This window comes from Pogonomyrmex barbatus, unplaced genomic scaffold (genome assembly GCF_055798465.1).
Source record: "Pogonomyrmex barbatus isolate J1 unplaced genomic scaffold, ASM5579846v1 scaffold17, whole genome shotgun sequence".
In the NCBI taxonomy this organism is placed as follows: Eukaryota; Metazoa; Arthropoda; class Insecta; order Hymenoptera; family Formicidae; genus Pogonomyrmex; species Pogonomyrmex barbatus.
The window spans coordinates 4,778,855-4,800,417 of NW_028297113.1; the positions used below are offsets into that span (position 1 = coordinate 4,778,855).

General features: G+C 40.3%; 1 protein-coding gene across 1 annotated transcript in view; it reads right to left on the reverse strand.

Moving 5' to 3' along the window:
• LOC105427815 (uncharacterized) overlaps positions 1 to 21,563 on the reverse strand; it is a 306,009-nt gene that overhangs the window by 36,370 nt on the left and 248,076 nt on the right. The gene's annotated exons all lie outside the window — the stretch shown is intronic.

The window sequence follows — 21,563 nt, forward strand, 5'->3', positions numbered from 1 at the left end:
GAATATTTTAAAAGCATCAGCATTAACATCGCTGTGCAAGTTGAGTCAGAGAAATTTAAACAGTAATATTCCTATGCAAAACTCTTTTAATTTGTGACTGAAATATATTTATATAAAGAAAGAAATATTATTTTTCAATATAAATATTAATCACTATAAAGTAATGAAATACAAAAATAATTGTAATATTTTCGACGATAATAATACAAAAAGTTTCTTTCTTTCAGCCTCAAAGAAAGCAACTCGCAGAACCTAACAGGAAAAGATTTGTTCGCTCCGATAAAACCTCTCACTGTTACTACATCATTTGATGCTGCGTACCGTTCCAATGTTCATTTCCTCGTTCCCATGAATTATAATCACCAATCATTAATTATCTCGTAAGACGTCCGCGCGAGATGCCGCGAAACAATACTGTAAATTAACTGATCTGTCTGGAGCGCGATGGCGAATGAAGCCGGCTTTAAATCGAGGGGCCCGGCACAAGGAACCCGCGCATAAATCCGCGACTAGCCCGACGGGAATAAAGAAGAGAAAAAAAAAGTCTGTCGACGATTCTTTCCAGGCTCACGGCATTGCCACAACAGTATCCCTTTCATTGCATCCTCTCCACGTTACACACGATGCTTACGCCACGTAATCTCGGTCGCATCTCTGATTTCAATCTGCTCGCGCTTTACAACGCACCGCACGCGAACGATCTACAAATCAGCCCCGTTTCTTTTATTCCGTCCGGCGAGCGAGAGACCGGTGCACACCACATACAACACACGCACGCATTGCGTAATTCGCCCTGATTTACATCGCCGGCCGAAAGCCTGAGAGTCCGAGAGATCGCGCCATTAGAGAACGCAGAAATCGCGAGAAGGAAAAGCCACAAGTTTTCGTTTGGTCCCGGCGAGAGTCGAGTTTCTCGAATCGTTTCGGGCGAGCTTGAGATCGATCGAATCAAATTGAATTCCGATTAGAAATTGTGCTTTCTGCTTTGCTGAACAAATTTCATCTTGTACATTTTAGGAGAGAGAGAGAGAGAGAGAGTGGAAAGAGAGTATGTAGCTTTTTTTTTTATTTTATAATTCTTATAATTTATCTCGTCTCTCTAGGGATAACATCGTTCGATCATCATTTCGCAGCTCCCACGAGAGAGCGTGCACGTGTATAAACATCTAAATGTGTGTTTCGTAACAGTTGAATCTTCCTGACTACTACTGACTGCGATCTCATTAAATTAATTAATTACTGCAGATAGGTCAGTGCCGAGATCTGCACTCCAGAGGATTCCGTTAAAGCTGTGTCCGTTTATTAAGATTCAACAACAAGTGTTATTACGAAGAAACTTAATTAAAAGTCGTATAATATAATTAAATATAATTTAGAATTTGTAACAAGAGAAGCTTCAATGATTTTTCTGGTAATAGAATTCTGGTAAAAAAAATATGCAAAATTATCAATAGAGCGATTTGGAACGTGGTCCATTTTTAAACAATTAATCTCCCTCTCTCTCTCTGTCTTCTTTTTTTCTCTTATGCTGTAAATTCTAAGGAAAACTTTCCCCATCTCACTTGACAAGCAAAAGAAGGATATGCTTCCCATAAGAAACTATAAAATTATCATAATTAATGATAATTTCCAAGCTTCTGCGTTTACCACGTATGAGAATTTATTAATTCGCCGCGTCGCGCGAGGGAACACGAGGGGGGGGGGGGGGGGAATCGCGTGGCGTCATTACCGGTAGATATTTCATTGTAAGCAAAACTCTCGTATCTAAGGAGAGCGCACGCGGCCACGATATATAGGGGCCCGCCACGAAATGCCATAAATCATGTCGCGCACGTTTCTTCAAGCGTAAATGGCGCGAACCGTTCGTTAAATTTCACGTTTCAGGCGTCAAACGCGCGCGCGCGCGCGCGCGCGCGAGGCTGCGGTGATGCTCCCGCGGATATAACGCCATACCGCCACCGTTTATTACCCGCGTTATCGTGATCGTCACATTTATGTTCGGGCGCCGCAGAGTGGCGAATTAATCCACGCTCGCAATTTAATCATCGTGGCAGCCGATTTCTTTTTCACGGCGATAATTTCGCGAGCGGTGGACCAACCCGAATGAGATTGATCAAAAAAATTCGCGGCTGATATTATTTACATGTAACAAGCAATTAAGCAGCTTACGTACTTAATTATATATATATATGACGTTATTCGCGTGTACCAATATAATGAAAAGTTATAAAGGTATCTCAGAATTGAAGAGCAGTTGTCGAGTCGTGGCGTTGCCTCCTTTCCTCGTTACGAGCACAATCGTTCGATTTGATGGTAATGCAATTTACAATTCGCTCTGCCCGAATAGGCGTTCACTCTGCCTTCTTGTTCACATTCGTATTGTTTTACTTCATCTCAACGCGTGTCCGATATAGAACGAATGGCTCAGGATTCGTCAATCCCATTAGATCTTCTGGAAAGGACAATTTACGATCGCGACGAACGAGGTCGTATAGAAGTAGCGTGATAAGATTCTAGAAAATTCGGATAATGGAGAGGATTAAAATAATGAAGTGAAATAAATGTAGTACGTTTTTACAAAACTAAAATCAAAGCCTATTTTAACTTATGATAATAATGAGAAATCATTATTAACGTTTTGTACGTAGAATTTAATTTGATAAACATCTAACGGATTCTCTTGCAATATTGGCAACCTCAATTTTTTAATTTAACTTAGGTACTTTCAATACATTACATCAACTAAGAAAGACAGTTTACAATCGTGATGAATCCGATTGTATCGAAGAAGTATGATAGAATTGGAAGAAGCTTGCGCAGAACTGCGAGAAAGGATTTCGAGCGTGACGCAATTAAATCAAAATCCGGAAGAAAACGAGAACATCTTTCATGGATATGGCTGATAACTTAACTAGTTTGGCTGATAGCCTAATCCCTATTTACTTTCTCACGCAATCCTTTTTTTTTTATGTTTCTCTTTTTTTTATCCTACGTAAGCCAGTTCGATGTAAGCACAGAACGCAAGAAAAATAATTATTCGCGTAGCGAGATTTATGACAGCATAAGAAGGAGTCAAGTTAAAAGCGGCTGGATATTTACCCTGAATTCATATGCGTGTAACTACGTATATTATTCACTGGCGAGTTGATGGAAGTCCCGTCTACGCGAAAGCAGTTAAAAAGAGACGGAAAGTGGAGCATTCTCAGTGATTCTCAATCGTTCTTCCTCGGATAATTTTGAAATCAGTTGGTGTAAATTTTTTCGTTCTAAAAAAAGAAATCTAAATTGAAAAAGCGATTATTTTCCTATAACAGGATGCAAAAAGATTTTCCATATACTTAAAGTATCTGAATTTCTAACGCTACAGGACAACTCGTGGCTCACAAGCCTTTTAAATTGAATTACAATTTATATTTCTCTCTGTTTTACACAATATCTAATGCGTTACGCAAAATGCAGAAATATAAGGACGAGTTTCCTGCGATCACATCTCTTTTCATATTTGCGAGTTCCGATCGAACACCTCGTGAAAGGTAATTCCGCAAGAAAGGGAACGCGAGAGGCTCCGTCGCCGCCGGCTACATTTTTATCCGAAACAACGGCAGCGATCGGCAAACGTTCTGAATCAGATCGGTCCACTTCCCTCTCCCACTCTCCCGTTCCTTCTGCTCTGATTTGCCAATAGCTCGTTGATATGCAGAAAGCCCATCGTACGCCATTGCTGCCGTCGCTGCGCGGCCCTGAGCGCCGTTTCGCAAAACGGCGAATGTGCATTGGTCGTCGTGGAATGATATATGAAAATACTTCTGAAATCTTTCTGAAATACTATATATTGTGATCATTCAGCAAAGGTGCGAAAAAGTTCAGGCTCGTCGAAAAGTTGATCGGTTGAAGTTTCCTTTCACCACCGATTAAATTGCATCGCGATAAAGTTTAAGAAAGTTTCATTAAGAAAGTTTCAATTTCTGACCGTGATTAATTATGGAAGACAATATCCTAATTAAATTATATAATTTATTTCTGATAAGCAAACGAATCACAATTCAATCTCTGTAATAATGTCAAGGCGAAATCTGCTTTTTACGGTATAATCTGTTTTCAATTAAGCAATCTTTCCGTTTAATACGTGTCTAGTTTAATAACGGCGAGCGACGTTGTACTTGAAGACTTTTCAGAAGAGTTTTCAGTATCGCCCGGATTACGATAGGATCACACAACTGGGTGTCATCAGCATAAGAGATGCAATTACGGTTATTAAGGGCAGGCAATTACGATTATTAATACGTTACAACGTTACATCCCGCCGACTACGTGGAGAGCGATTACTTATCCTCATTACTACACGATGATGATGCGAGCGATAAAGTCGCGCGAAGGGAGACCTAATACATAAAGAGAGATTAGACGATCGCAGATAAGGAAAATGGATAATGGGTCCCGTCACGCCATATAATGAGAATCGCAAAGCGCAATTAGCTGCGAACTGCAATGGCCGCGAAAAAAAAATCTCCATCGCGTAACACGAAGCGCGGCACTGACTTAAACAGAGCCGTTACTAATTGTATTTTAATCAGCCGCGTGGACCTCCGTGTTATCCAATAAATACGAACGATTGGGATCGGATACACGTGATGCATCCAGCATCGACGCGATCGTGACAATCGGCTACGTCTAATTAGAAATCATACTCGCGACGAAAATCGAAGGGACTAATCGAAGGGACGTAATCGACCTTCGATCGCTGCACGTGAATATCTACGCAGACGCGCAGATAAATGCACACAGGTAAATGTGTAAAGTAAATAAAATGCGATTCGCCATCTATCACTATTCTTTTCTAGATTGTACATGTAATTTATTTTGCAGGACCGAGTGTTTCCAGACGAATTATATATGCGAGCGAAACGCTGGTAATACGTGCATCTGTTCTTGGCAAGCGATAAGCTTCACGTCGGGCAGAGACGATATTTCGTGCCGGCTTTCAGACGAGTGGTTAATGCGTATCTCCCGGCGGACCAATTAGAAATTGCGAAACGGCGACATGAACTCGCGCACGATCCGCGTGCGTCCGCTTCATGCATATTCAGGGAGAAGGGTGTCCGTCTCGTCGAACGCGGGTGTCGATCGAGTCGACGCGAGCGACGATCCCGAGGTGTCCGCACGATGTATTATGTGAATTCTCACGAGAGCCGCTCGATTTGAAAGTAAAGTAAACCGGCGTGCAATGAGACGATCGACAGTAAAAGTCTTCGCGAAATCGAGTCGCCTGCACAGGAATGTCGCCAGCGATGGACGTGGATGCAAAGTGCATTTGAAAACGCATATCGTGCTACCATTTGTGCAATTGGCTTGTGAATTAGAAAATAAACAGCAGGTGCGACGCATCGATATTATTCGATATTATTCGCGGCATCGATGTCGCTGCTCGAAATCTGATTTAAATTTCTACAGGGCAAGCGCTGAATAAGATTTAATCAAATTTACCGTTTCAAAATCAATTACTCTTTTTAAATTATTCCTTGATTAGTCTTCAATTAATCCTGTCATAGTTCGATGATATTCAAGATATATTTTTGTCAATCCGATGGCAGTCGAGATTTATTTCTTAATTAGGCATATGATTAGATTATCGTTTTTTTTTTCAGGATTATCAATCATGTGTCGTAAATATATAACATAATTATATAGAAAAAAAAGTAGTCTCAAATCAAGAAAAATATTCTCATATATGAGCAAAAATATTATAATCTCAAAAATTTTAATTTTCATTTGATTTTCATTTTCATTTGAAATTTGTATTAACGCAAATATATTATTTTTGCTCAACTTATAAGATTAAAATATTCTTATTTACATATAAGAATATTTATACTTGCATCGATATTAAAATTTTTCTAAGAGGATTATAATATTCTTACTTATTTATGAGAATATATATAGTCTTGATTTAAGGCTAATTTTTTTTTGTGTATGTGCTTCACGTGACATGCGGCAAGTGTCTGAGGCCAACTAGACTAGGGATATATTACAAGCAATGCGAGTTAGTAGGTCTCGATGTAAGGCAAGGCAGTGCGTGGTCGCGATTGGGATCACGGATCTGCGAGCAGCAGTCTGGTCGGTATCGAACTAGTGGCAAAAGGACTCGTAAGAGAGGAGAACCGGTGACGCAACGCAACACTGCGCCGCGGAGAAGGTCCGCTCGCTGCGTCTTGCTGCGGGGCTCTAACCTCAGCTATTATGCAAATTAATGTTAATTAAAATCAAACAGACATCCCCCGCGCGTTTGCCGTAGAGTCGAGACACATACGTGTTTCGTGCGTATACATATATATATATATATATATACACAGCACATATTATGATTACAACATGGGAGAGTTAACACTGCCAGATTTTTCGACTTAGCAAAATACAAGACGCAAATTATATGAAATGAATGAAAGGGAAACAGTAAAGAGATTTTTTTTACTTGATATTTAATTGTATTTGTCTAAAGCGTGTACTAAGCACTTTAAGTTTTTTTTTCAATTTTTTTTAAGTACATAATAATTATGTACTGTAATTATAAAAATGTACAACTCTGTATAACAAGATTTTATATATATTTTTTTAAATCGTTAATAAATTAGTAATTTAATAAATTTGTATACAAATACACATTTTAAATCCATTTATATCTCTAGAAGGGTTATTGCGAAAGTTATTCCCGAAACTGAGAATAACAAGCGACGACGATGACCTCGATTTGTTTTAATGAAAACACGAGTGAAGTCTGGCGTCGCATAAACAATCGGGTAAGGCGTATTATCGAAGTGGTCGCCGTCGAACGGTCGATTTACCTTATCAAAGGCGCATGTAAATGCCAATTTATCGGAGAAGCGTTTATCTGCGGACCGTCTCGACCGTCCGATTAGGGATAAAGACCGCAAACAAGATGATTTTATCGAGCATTAAAATGCATGCCGATAATCACACCGGTCGATTTCGACTAATTAAGGGTCATTTAATGCCGCACGTTAATGCCAATGTTTGTGTCATCGTCTTATCGCAATTGCATTTGTTATAACTGTGATGGAATAAGCTGTGTATTATTAACACTTTCATGCACAGCTGTATGTGGTCATTCACTATATTAGTTATACAAACAGTGAAAATAAATTATTCGTCTATGCATGTAAGAATAGAAAATTATGGCGTAAGTTTTTAAGAGTTCATTATGTTTTATTGGTTACTTTCATGTCTAGAAAAATTTCTGGATCGTCACTACTTCTGTTCTGTTCTCACACATGTGCCATTATAAATTTAAATATAATGGCATTTCATAACGAAAACTATAAGATTCTGTGAGCAATTAATAATATATTAAACTAAATACCTTACGTTTCATTTGAAATAATAACGATCTCTTTTTTTTTTATATATCCTCTTTAAAAAGATGAGAAGAGAAGCAACCATGGATGCGCGTTCATTAGCAACGTAGCGCGTCCGATAAATCTCGTATTAAGACTGCTAGAATTTTCGCCGCTAACGATCGCTCGTAAAGTCCGCAGAAGTGGAACGAGCGAATAATTATTGGAATACCACGGCGCCGCGGAGTCTCGACGGAGTCGCTCCTCCGTCTGTCTGTATCTCGAGACAGCGTTTTCCGCGGCGGTGAGATCGAGAGACACGTGCGATTTAAACACGGTGATCCACATCGCGCGCGATTGACGGGGCCCTGCGGTCCCTCGGCTGGAAAAATTTCGCCGGCAATATCTACATACACATCGCACACGACGGGGTCGCCATCGGGAGTAACGAGAAAGCGGGTCGGAAGCCGCGCGCAATTTACGAGCAATAAGCGAGCCTCCCCGAGAGATCTCCCGCGGACGAGGAGCGAAGAGGCGTCGTCGTTAGGATTGGAATATGCACGGCCGCGACCTCGCTCGGTGAGCTCGCCTAGGCTCACCTTTCCTTCGACGACTCCTCATCCGTGCCTCGACCCACTCTCCTCAAGTACACCTTCACCGATATACTCTACGGCGCTCTCGACCAGGGAAGAGGATGCTGCATCCTCGTGCATCTTTGTTACGGAGAAACGACAAGGATTTGTGAATGATCGCTCGTCGAGCATCGGGGAATCGCAAATTAATCGCAGCACGATGGTCGCCCTCTTAACGCTGTCGATCGAGAGCGTACCTCTCTATTTAAAACCAAATACGTATATGATAACATACAGAAAATATTTATAATACAGACGTAATAAAAATAAGAAAAAATTTTCAAAAATCTCATTCAGATTCAAAATTTATCGTATTATTTATTAAAAAAAAAAAAAAAAAAAAAAAAAAAAAAAAAAAAAAAAAAAAAAAAAAAAAAAAGAGCAACCTATTCGACGACAGCTTAGTCCGCGAGTCTTTCTTAACGTAATCTAGGGTTGCACGATGCACTTTTGCACGGTAAAGAGAAACGGGGCGGCCTCGCTGGAAAGGATACCGGCGAGGTTGACCGCAGTGGTGGGTGAACCAAGATGGGGAACCGGGAGGCGGGTATCCGGCGAGCCAGGCGACATGGAAATAGTCGCGATAAATCGCTCTCACCACGAACTATTCCATTATAAAGCAGCATGCTCCGGGAGTAACACGGCCGCTCGCGACGACGTTGCTTTGTGCGCCTAGCGGCGCGCCTACCTGTACCCGAGGCGCATCGGTTGCCGCCGACAGACGCCGCAGAGGCGGCCGCGACTAACGACAATCGCGAGCCAGAGATTTCGCTGAAACTCCGCCGAGGAGTCCTAGGCATAGATCTTCCCGATCCGCTTCCTCGAACAGCTCGAACATCACTCCCAACATTCTTTCTCCATTTCCGTACGACGAGTAAGCGTGGATAAGTTAAATTTTCGAGGTTTTGATCGACCCACTGACATGCTGACAGAGTTATTTCTTCAATAATGATATTAATAATTATGTGTTATTAATTTAAATTGTTTGTGAGAAAACGTCGAATGTTATCTTTCTTATTGTAAAAAAAATTAAAATTCGCGTCTTATATCCGTTGTATATTTTTTTAATCCGTTGTTTCTGTCCTTCTATTAAAAGAAACAATGAAAATGCTTTCGCGTTACAAAGACGAGAATTCATTGGAAATTCCGGGAGGATTCTTCTTGGACTTTGCAAGAGCCTCCCACTCGTGCACTTCCATATTTACCAAGGGTACCGAGTTAGGTATTGCTCGTAGCTCATAAGACGGACGTACCGGTGCTCGCCCCGCGCCGCGTTACCATCACGGACGCACAAAGAGGCGAGGTGGAGGCACGCCTGTTATTACTCGCGCAGATTGATGGAATCAAGCAACCAGTCATTTCGTGGTGGAAATCAGTGAGAATTAATACCGAGCTATTAATTTCTCCCGGGAGATCCCGATCCCGCTGTCGTGGTTCACGTATACACGTGGATATCGGCAAACCGCGCCGTGTGCAACGCGTGCACACAACCACGCGAACACGCATCGTCGATGTGCGCGCGTAAACGCACGTGCGAGAAACCACCTCGGACAAACGTTGAGTCGGTCGAGCAAACAGCCCGCATCACGTTGGAAAAAGGACTCCCTCTACGTGATTTAGACAGCTTTTTCTGCGTGCGGCACCGAGCCCCGAGCGATTGCTCCCTGATGAGCCTCCAGGATCGTACGGATTCATGGACCCTCTTAGCGTGAATTGATGCGCGGGCATTAATTACGCCGCGATCGCGGTACGGCCGGCATCTCAACTGGCATCGATCGATGATCGAGTCGGGGTCAGCCATAGCGCGGCCCTGAGACGGAGATTTGTACCAATTTGTTGATCAAATCGCGCTCGGCCTGATGGACGAGCGTCGATACACGGACCAGGAAATGCGCCGTTCCAAAGCACAGACAGACCGCATGAAATATGTAGCACATATATGGCGCAGGGAGGTATAGTTATTAGAAGGGGCAAGATAAAAGGCGGATAAAAACGATCAGAAGTACGAGGAGAAATTTATTTTAACAGGACTTTGAAAAAGAAACACTTTCAATTTGATAAAGTTTTTATATAGACGTTAAAAATTTTATGCCAAAGAATTGTGAAAGGTAACCTCTAGTTCAATCCACTTTAAACATCATTACCATCTTTACACGATTTAATATAAGGTACACACATAAATAATAATAATTAACAAGTTTAGGCGCGTGTTTGTTGTTTGCAACATACATTTGCCGTCGGTTTCAGTTCGAGAGAGAGAGAGAGACCCGCAATTTCCCAGTGTACGCCAACACGGTCCATCGCGATGCTTGTAAATCTGTCATTTACGTTAATCCCGTGTAATTACTTTTCCCGCTACCTTCGCCATTTAAATTTTATTTGCACTGAGCGCGAAAAAAATAAATGCTCTCGCCGGGTGGGATTTTCTCAAGACCTGCGGCCGCGCGGCAGCGTTTCATAAGCCGGGGCGGCGATGGCGCCATCGCGGTCGTATTTATTGTACAATCCCGTCGTAAGGCGAAGGCAAAAAAATCTTCGGCGTGCAATATCTCGGGCGTGCAATATCTCGGTACGACGGGCGTTGTCGATTGAGACGTCGTTCGGGATGCACGACGGTTTCAGCATGCATCACCGGCGAATCCGTTGCGCGTGCGCCTATGAAGCGATAAATATCAGTTTCCCGGCCCCGATCTCCTTCGGTTTTCAGTGTAAATGCAAAACCGCGCGTAATTCACGCTGGCAAGTAACACGCCTCGCCGAAGGAACCCCCGCGGCGAGCTTACAACGGCTTCATAAGGCCCGGAGAGCCGCGTTGCTCGCGCCGCCGCCGATCTTAGTTACACCTGCTCGATAACGCCGGTAGATCCCCGATGATCGGAGATACTTGGAGTCGTGTAATTTTAATTGCTACATCATTGGCACCGTAAATAATGTGGAGGGCGAGTTCGCCGACGAGCAGTAGATTCGCGCTCGTATATTACGCGTTAAACCTTATTTCCCAGGAGGTAATGTCGAACTGATTTCTCCTTCGTAACGACTCGGCACGAAAATCGAAGCTATAAAATAAAAATTTAAATAATGCTTGTGCGAAGCTCGTACTTGAGAAAACTGCAAACGTTACAAATTAAGAATTAGTCAAAATTTGCGACGTAATTTCTATTAGCGAAAGTAAATGTTAAACGGGTCTTGTCAATGTTGAGTTAACGACTGCTATTTTAGTCGTGGGTTCTCCTCGAGTTACGTCATTTTCTGATCGCGGTACAACGTTATCCTTCGGCAATTAAACGTCCGTAATCGCGTGCGCTTTCTATGCATAACGATCACGGGCTGCATTCAAATGCAACCGCAATGGTCATTTATAGAGAAACCGCGGAAAGGTTCGCCGTAGCGCTTGGAGCTCCAAATTGAGTGCCGCCTGATCGAGAGGCCTTTCCATCTGTCTCGACGTACACCGCCGACTGAAATAGCCGCGACGTGGTCGTTGTTTCGAGGACCATGTCTATCTAAATGGAAGGCTAATTGCACGCGAAGTGGACAGGTGGAACGGTCATTCGTCGAGGGTTAGCACTAATGAGTGGTCGAATCTACGATTGCGTTCGAAACGCGGAGTTCCCTTCACGATCCACATGCTCGCTTTGATAAACATGCCAGTTTCACCGGGCTCTACATCGTAAACACATTTATCCTCGCGATTAAAACTTTAAAAACGTTATAAAAACGTTTTAAAATGTAAAAATACTTTTAGAGATAGAAATAACGGGAACAAAATGCCACCACACAAATAACGAAATAATAAATGAAAATAATAATAACTGTTTTAAGTAACTTGAATAGCTTTGAGATTAAGCGCTATAAAAAGTTCGAACGGCACATAAAATAAAAGCAGCAGACAGTTTAGGTTAGTTTTTCATATTTATTTTTAATTTCGATAAAATTTATTCCATGTGAACCATTTTCACAAATTATAACTGGATTCAAACTGATGTTGACTGTTTCGGAATTAAAATAAAAAAAAAAAAAAATACAGTTACTTCAACATAAATTTTGTCATAAATTTGGTAAAATTATACAAGTCGTTTAAAGAAGGATGCAACATAATATAGATTGCACAAGTTTTCAGACAGAATTGAGATCATTTATTACATTAAATATTTTTGAAGATTCGTATAATTTATTTTCGAGATTTAATTGCATTGCGCGAAATTATTCATAAATTATAATTTAAGAGCAACTTTCACTGCACAACCGTTCCCCATGCAAAAAATATCATGAAAAAGTTCTACATATCTCGTTACACGCGCATTTAAACACCAAATTTCTGCAGGCATAATGAACATCTGGTAATTGCCATCAATCGTATCAGTCAGGTTCAATAACACGAAAACAAGAACTAATACCAATATCACTTATCAATAACACTTCCACACGAAAATTCTGCCTAAATAAGGCAGTTAATTCACGAAGATTTCAATGAGATGAATTTCATCTAGAAACTAGAGATAAATATAAAGTACTTTCTTCTGCTTCTATTTTATGTGTCATTACAACTTTTTGTGCTTATCTCAGAATTATTAAAGTTGTTTAAAACAATCATTATACTATTCAATTTTCACTTATTATTAATATTTTATCTGTTATTTCTGTATCTACTTTAACGCGCATAATTTATAATTATCGTTTGTACCTTTAGAAGTCATATTCATAGAACTAATCTAAATATGAGATAATTACTCGAGATAAACATACATCAAAGTTAAGTGTAATATATTAGCACAATGCATTCTCCGATCACCAATGTTTTATTAAATCACGGAGTGACTCACCGATACGTATCGTGACATGTATTCCGCCTGTGCGAGTACTTACCAGCAACATAAAGCACGCATATCACAATATCTATTTTCTTCATAATTCAATTAAACACGCGCAATTCCCGAACGTCTACGTAATTCACAATCGCTCTATAATCATTAGCGACAAATAAAGCCGGATAAACGAAATTACAACATCTCGAGGCGAGGTTCCACGAACTAATGATTTCAACAATTAATGCTCGCTTTCATTAAGGGAACTAACGATGTGAATCATAATCACTTTCGCGATCATAATCGCTTTTGGCTCGTTCATATTGCGGGCCTTAATTGACTGTTAAACTCTATAAAATGCATTGTCGGATTCACCGACGATTATTGCCTGGTAGTTATATCTATATCGACGATTGCAATCATATCTGCATCACGATCCCCTCGGCTCGTTAGGCCGAGCGTATCGTTTTAACCAGCGAGGTGTTTCCTTACTGCCTACCACGCAGATAGAGAATCTTCTTGTTCGGTCACTTGTTCTTTGGCGATTACATCGCTATGTAAATTTATTGTTGCTACGTGTGTACGCGGTACGTGTCCCTCTTTTTTTTTTTTTTTTTTTTTTCTTTCGCTTCGAACGTACACGTGTGCGTTACAACAGCGCGTTATGCGATTATGCGTCGGACGGTGCGGTAAAGGCAATTATTCACCCGATTCACGAAAGAAAAGAGCACAAGGTAATCGAAGTTAATACACTATCACCTGACTTGCAAATGCCACCGTACTAATGCTTGCTGAATTATGATGGCTGTGACGTTGTGTTATCGATGTTCATATTCTATTTAAAAAAAGGAACAGTTTTAGCTATTTCGTTCCCATTACATGCCGTATAGGTACGTGCACTCATGTGTTTGATTTTCCTTTTGTATTTATTTTAATATAACATTTTGCAAGACATTTCATATATGCATCAACTGTCTATAAATGTTGACTTAAGACTTCGAAAAATTTTCACGAACGAAACTTTTCACGCGCGGATTAAAATAAAGGAACGATATTCTAAAAATGAAACGATTTCTCCAGATTTCGTCGGAAAATATAGCGTAACTTCATAATCCTTTTTATCGAGAAGATTGACTTAAACGTGACGTGGAACAATCACTTAAAGCTTATTAAAAAGATCGCTCTATCCGTCTGCGACGGATTTAATCCAATCCATCGGCAAGAGAGAGATTATTCTCTCGAAAATTCGTCCATGGAATTCTTCATTATCGGCCAGAGCAGCGCTGAGGCATAATTGCACTCGGCGCGGCTGCGACTACTCGTACCCGATTAATACCGGATCGATTAATTAAGCCAGCCAATAGTCGCCATTCGGATGATCAATAGGGATTTGTCATTCGCCAGGCGAGGATAGCAAACGGCTCGGTCTCGTAAGAGTCCCGCGAATGCTCGCCAGCATTTAGAATCCGGCTATTAATTATGATAATCGATTCGCGCGCTTCGCGCATAAATCGCGGACTCGACGAAATATCGGCGAGATTCGACTGGCGCAATATGAGCGAATCGATTGAGATTTTATTTCTTTCTTTTTTTTTTTTTTTTTATTTTTTTTACCGGAGATATTTACGACGGGACACAGCACTCGTTGATTTACGGAGTTTTTTTTTGATAACTTCATCATCCGTGTCTGCGATCGAAGACGGAGGCGACGAGAAACTCCCGATGCGCGATTTCACGCGCGGCTTTGTAACGTTGCTTCGGAACGCAATTGAATTCACATCCGTACACAGCCAACCACAAAAGAAATGTCTTGCAATATATCACGACGAAACGCGACACGTTGGTCGACGAGCGGTAAATTAAAGTTGGACACGACAGCGTAAATGTCACAGCGCTCGTCCCAGGTGCAAGTGATTTATATTGATTTTGCGTATTATTTAGCCCGCACTTCGCGAACATTAGGCGAATGCCGTTGTACTCCTGAAAGCGATTTACGTGCCATAAAAGCGACGACGGCGTCAATAATGCGATTTTTCTTTTGTTTCCGGTAATGAGAGGGATACGCTCCAGAGTTACCCGCCCGAGGCCTCATCGTGACGTGAATTTAGATTGATTTAAATACACCTCGCGCAGTTACCATTTAGTCCACTGAGGAAAAATTCGTTGACGTTTAGCAAATGCCCCGTGACTTGATAACCTACTACTATTTATCATACCGTGTTTTATGAGTTATATGTCACGATACGAAACTCGGAGATATTCGTGGAAATGGGCGTTCCCGTGAGAATATTTTCCCCGGCAAATCTCCGGATTCTCATTGAACGTTCAATCATTTGCGTCGTTCACACTAAAACCGTATAAAAGAAATGATAAAAACATCAGTAACGTAACGCGGGAGTTTAATCGCACTTTTATTGCACCATTGGCCGTAATAGAATTAGACATTATGTTTATTCAACGCGATCGAGAATTAATAATTAATATCCTCAGCCGTAAAGAGAAATGCTTTATATCCTCATCAAGATCTGCGCGAGACAAAAAACGGTAAAGGAAAGATGGACAGCGGATTGGCAGTGGCGGTTGTTCAAGTTGGTTAAATGGTTCTTCATTAATTGCCCGTTTTAACGGCCGCGGCCGATTGGCATACGATCGACCGCGACGCAACGCGGTGAGAGTTCGATTAGGGAACATGACGGCATCCATCATCGACTGTCGTTCCGCAGCTGGTACTCTCCAAGAAAGCCGCGATAAATACGCGAATCGCGAGGTTCATGCTTCATCCAGCTGACTCGTGCGATTCGCTAAATCGAAGGCAATTAACTTAATTATCGAGCAACGCGCGGAAACTTCGCGGAAAAAGTTCAATGTGGCGTCTTGCATGAGTACGTATTACGTGCGTAGATATCATGCAAATTATTTCCACAAGTCTCGGTATCTCTGGGTTCGAAAAATTATTTGATATATTATGCATGGACGTTAACAGGATAATTAAAACTTGTCGGCGATCATTATCGTATCCTAATGTCAATAACTGACGCACAATCATCTTTCCGATCGCTGTGGGAAAATTATGCGGTTATTTCATATTTTACTATTTATTTAACGCTATTACAGACGTAATATAGATATTTTTTTCAATAAGAAAAGATACTCTCTCTTTCTCTCTTTCTCTATTTTGAGGATTTATAATAATATAATTTAATTTTTCTAGAAAATTATATTACTTATAGTTTGCAAAAACTATTCACTTTAGCTTTTTATGTTTTTTTTTTTTTTTTTTTTTTTTTTTAATGTCTTTTAATCCTCGTTCAATAGTATACTAACATTTTAAGTTATATTGTATTCAATTTCTCTTTCACAAGATTTACAAGATAATGCGAAATGCTGCGCGAGGAACACTACATTTTATCCGGTGACGAAACTACGGATAAAACTGCTGGCGATGAAGTTACAGCCAATACGAAACCCTGTAATAATAACAAACGATCGTGATACTCATCGTCTCTTTTTGCATCGATCAATTGTGATGTCACGGCGATAAGAAAGTATGCCACCGCAAAAAGAGAAAGAGTGAGTGAGTGAGTGAGTGAGTGAGTGAGTAAGTGAGTGAGAGAGAGAGAGAAAGAGAGAGAGATCGTCTTCTACCGCGGCATTCCAAAAAGAACCGATCACAATCGACCGATTTCAGCTGCAACGTTTGTCGCAGGTGCATGTGTCGCGCCGCAGGATAAGGCGTTGATCGATCGGGCGTTAAGTTATTAGTCATTATTATTCATCAGCACAAGAGTTGCCAGACACGGCGTGGGATTCGTTCGCAGAGAGAGACAGAAAGGGAAAGAGAGAGAGAGAGAGAGAGAGAGAGAGAGAGAGAGAGAGAGAAAGAGAGAACGAGTGGAGAACAATCGATAGATGTATTTGCATATGTAAATATGTGATAAGACGTATTACAAGATTCGCAAGCGATCGTCTATTGATTGAAGACAAACGTAGAATTGCAAATGCGCGAAACACAGTAACCTTTTTATTACGTCCAGAAAAAACTGTTGTACCCCGTTATATAAAGAACCTGATAAATTCGACACAATATATATTTAAGAAAAAAGAAATATCGCTTCGATAAATTTTCCAAGATAATATTATATATTTGAAACGGTAAGTCTTGGTAAGTTCTGATTATTAATTATCTCGCAACATTATATCAAATACACCCACAAGAGCGTATCTCGTATTGCGAAATTGACGCGCAAGCGAGGAATTTCAGTCGCCCCCCCCCCCCTCTCTCTCTCTCTCTCTCTCTTTCTCTCAATTCAGAAAGTAGCGGTACCTTCGGAGTCGCGGTCGTAAATAAAGCGTTGTTTCTACGCAACACGAAATTATATTTACGAGCCTCGGATCGCATCTAATTATAACGTTCGGTCGAAAGTAAACTCCCGTCCGTACTTTCCGCGGGACGTTTGCGAGGGCGAAACGTTTGACGGGGGCGTTGACACCCACATCGAGTGGACAATGAAATACACTCGGAAGACCATCGACGTCCACGCCCAGAGATACGTCTCATTGCTCTTATCGTTCCCGTAACTGCGGGGCACACCCAATAAAAAGTACTCCCAATTAAAAAGAATCGCACGTCGTCCGATCGAGATTACGTGTATGCAAATGAGTGCGAAATTTCGTTCGCGCATGTCAGCTGCAGTCGTAAAAAACATCTTTACCTACTGGATATTAAATATTTTTCAAAAGAATTTAAATATTTGATACTAAAATATTATAATGACAAAATAACATTTGTTGAATATATTACTAAAGCAAAATCTCTAGCTATAAATCACTTTATACTTTTTTTCCTATTTTGAGCGTTTTTAGCATTACGAAACGTGTAATAATCACAATAATAAATAACAAATATAATATGTCACATTTCGGCACATTTTATTTATCACTGATTAATGCGAGTGGAAATGGAAATAATTCTTCTACTATGCAAAAACGTATTAATAAAGTCGAAAAGCCATATCTATTTGCATGAAATGTAAATAATCCTTACCTACGAGATATAAAATTTACGAATGATTAAACTTGACTTCTTCAATGTAAACGAGTAGGGTCGGCGACAAATATTTTAATTTCGACTGTTTAACTATCATATCAATTTCGAGAATTTGACATTTGTGTGCGATGGATTACAATTTAAATGCGGATATTATTTAAAATTATCGAGCTCGTTATCCTTGCGGAAAAGAGAAGAAGCGAATGGTTCTTAATAAATGGTTCTTAATAAATGGTTCTTAATAAAGCGAAACTAGAAGTAGGGAACGATACGTTTGGTGAAGTATTTCCAATAACACTAGCAAATGAATAAAATGAAGATCTCGCGATGGCAATGCGTCGAGATAACTTTTCTGTCAGCTCGTTAAATTCAAATGCCGTTTCACGAAAATATTTTATCAAATGTTCATTTCCAGATACTGTCGAGATAATTCTTCGCTTGATAACGATGTGTCATTGATAAGACATTAATTACGCCTCGGTAATAGTTTCGATCAATTAACGCATCCCACGACAGTGTCCGTTCCGTGGCTTTCGTTGAAAGCCACATCAATTAAGGTCGTTTCTTCGTTGGAAAGTCAATTTTCACAGATTTATTTCTCTTTCGAACGTCTCTCTCACTGATACGGAACCGTATTTCACAATATCCAATATTAAATAATGTTTTCAGTTGCCAAATCGAGATTAAGAAAGTGCAAACAACTAATTATCTTATAAGTAAGTATATTTTGCATATCTAACAAAGTCACTAAGGAATAATCAATTTATCTTTTAATTCTACTCGAACAGTTAAAGTACTGTTAAAGCAACCTTTAAATATTTCCCACCTTTAAGAAGAAAAAATAAAGTTTAAAAAGTAAAATAATTATAGATTCTCTCAAAATTCACTGACGATTTATACCGTCGCTTTCTATCGTCGAACAGTTCTTCAGGCTTCCTTTAAATCAGCCCATCATCACCGTAGGCATCGTGCTGCTGTCACGTGGCTCGATAATTTAAGCTTTAATGCTGAATTAATATACGGTATTTACATGGCATGTTATGATCTATAATCGCCTGAAGTGACATACAATTCGAGGAAACGCATCGCCGAATATCGCATGGGAGTGTATTCGGAGGCGGGAATATAAGTATGAAAAAGTCCAAGAAATCGGGTCGCCTCATAACTTAAAAGATGTGCGTGTCTTGAAAAATATAAGAGAAAAACTGTAAACGGTACAACAAACGGGGATAACGATACCAAATGAGATATCATGTACTTTGCCAATATATAAAAGAATGCATAAAAAGAAAAATGAGTACAAATTACACACAATTCATGTGTATCGTGACTCAAAAAATATATATTTTCAAACTAAATATGGAAAAAGAAATAATTTATTTTCATTTATTCAGAAAGTTAAAAAAAAAAACGATCAATTTAATAATTAAAAATTAAATTTGTTTCAAATTGATATAGGTGTCTAAATGTTTATGCAAAATAATTACAAAAATACTCTATATAATTATTAAATTTAAACGTTTATGCATAAAAATCTTTTTAATATATATGTATGTAATTTAGTAAAAAGTACGTTTAAAAATACTTCAGTTTTGATCGTATATTAATCTCTTTTCTATCGTGATACCTATCGTGATACCTACGGAATTTTAAAAGTATCTCCTATCTCAGAGACGATACATGAAATAAAGTGCACGATTAACTCCGATTCTCTCACATTTAGCCGCTTTCGTAATCGTCAGGAATACATCTATATCCACGTAGAGAAAGTGTATTTGCATCACGATGATATCCGCCGTCGCGCCGAGCATGAAAGCGCGATGATCGATTGCGGACGCTGCTCGCGACGCTGATAAATTTCGTTCGGGCGCAAAAAAGCGGGCTGGCTTTTCTTTTTCTACAGGACGGGACACGTGTTCCCGGCGCGCGTGGAAGAGCGGCGCGGGCGATATCACGTACCGTACTGCATATTAATCGCCCCGAGTACGTGCGAGTTGTTTAGCGCGAGGCCTCACGCTATACCCGACCCCCTCTCACCACGTAGTAACGTAGTAACGTAAGATAAGTAAAGCACTAATGCCGCAAGATAGCCGGTATACGTTGAGTGCACCATGGGTCTCTCTCTCTCTCTCTCTCTCTCTCTCTCTCTCTCTCTCTCTCGAGGAGGTGGATTACGTAAGCCGACGAGGGAGCGAAGTGCAACGAGGCAACACCGATGATCCCGGCGGTCGCGCGCGTCGGCGATATCAATAATCGGTTATAAAATCCTCTCGAGGAACATACAGCTGCGCTTATAAATCGAATCCGTAAGACTCGGAGGAGAAAACGAGAGCACTTCGCTTTTATTAATTGCGCCACCGTATTCGCGCGAAAATAAAGGTGACTTCGTCATTTCGACGCTTCGCTGCTTAATTTTACATCACGTCAAATCGTAACTGGATTTTTCTCGATTAATATCTGACTTTCGTTAAAATTGTATGCTTGTAGATTGAGTGCCTTTACTCTATCTGATCTCGATTTCGTAAACGAGGACCTCGAGATCAGGCAGTCACTTTTAGCGCTAAACGTGCCGTAGAAAATATGGGCCATCTTTAGCTCGCACGCTCAAGTACTGATTGTCTATTTCTCGATGCGATGTTTGATAAGCAAGTTATGTCCCATAAAGTATCGGGGTGTCGATACTGTATAGCCTGCTGCGGCTACCAGCGTTATCTCCCTTCCATCTACCATCCTTTCGCATTCTTTAACGTAACAGAAATGTTTCTTTGCAATTGTATCCAAGATAATTTCCTACCACATGTCAGTTCTCTGCCTACATTCCTCATATTAATTGAGGCGGCGGCTGGAAAAAGGCCACATAAACCTATCTAAAGACTATTAATCGTTAATGAAGTCGTAATTACTTCCAAGTATTTCAGAATAAAATAAAAATTTTAAATGCATCTCTTTCAAAACAAATGTTTACCTTTTTACGAGTGCCTCTTTCCAGTCACCGCTTTAACGACTAAAGGAGTAATCAATATGATTAATGAGATGGTAGACGTCTCTAAAAGTCTCGAATATAAAACAAAACAAAACATTACTTTTCAACGTATTCATTAAGAAAAAAATGTTTTCAACCTTACATGTTTCTTAGGCCGCCACATTGTTCGATACGCTATTCAACAAGTATCAAAAGTCGCGTGTTTATGCATAAACTTCATATCCTTGGATTAATCCATATCTTCTCTTGTTTCATTACACGATTCCGCCGCGGCACGGCGGGATGCCTTTTTCACGTCTTCTTCGAAGAGCGTTGAAAGATTCATCCTCTTACGCAAACGTGAGAAACATTATAGGCCGCGGTGCTGAAAACCATAATCGCTCCGCGGCCAAGGCGCGAGCACGGAGCAAGCTTATCGAGGATAAAGGTGGAAAAGTATCCGTAGTTAGCTTCGTCGTGCTGCCAGCATCGTCCAAGGAAACGTTGATGAACGGCCAATCGCAATTTGCCGCGGCGTTGAAAATTCGCGGAATATAATTACGAAATGCACGCGCGTCTCAGCGGGCAAATACATTCGCCTGGGTATCTTTGCGAGAAGGCCGATTATTTCTTAATTACTCAAAAAATGTACTGGGAAAAGAATCGCGAGCGGTGAAATGTCACTAAAAGATATGCATAAGAAATAAAATCGAGCATTAACTAGCATTAACTAGCCGATCAACAATTTGACAATTGTTTCTTGGATGT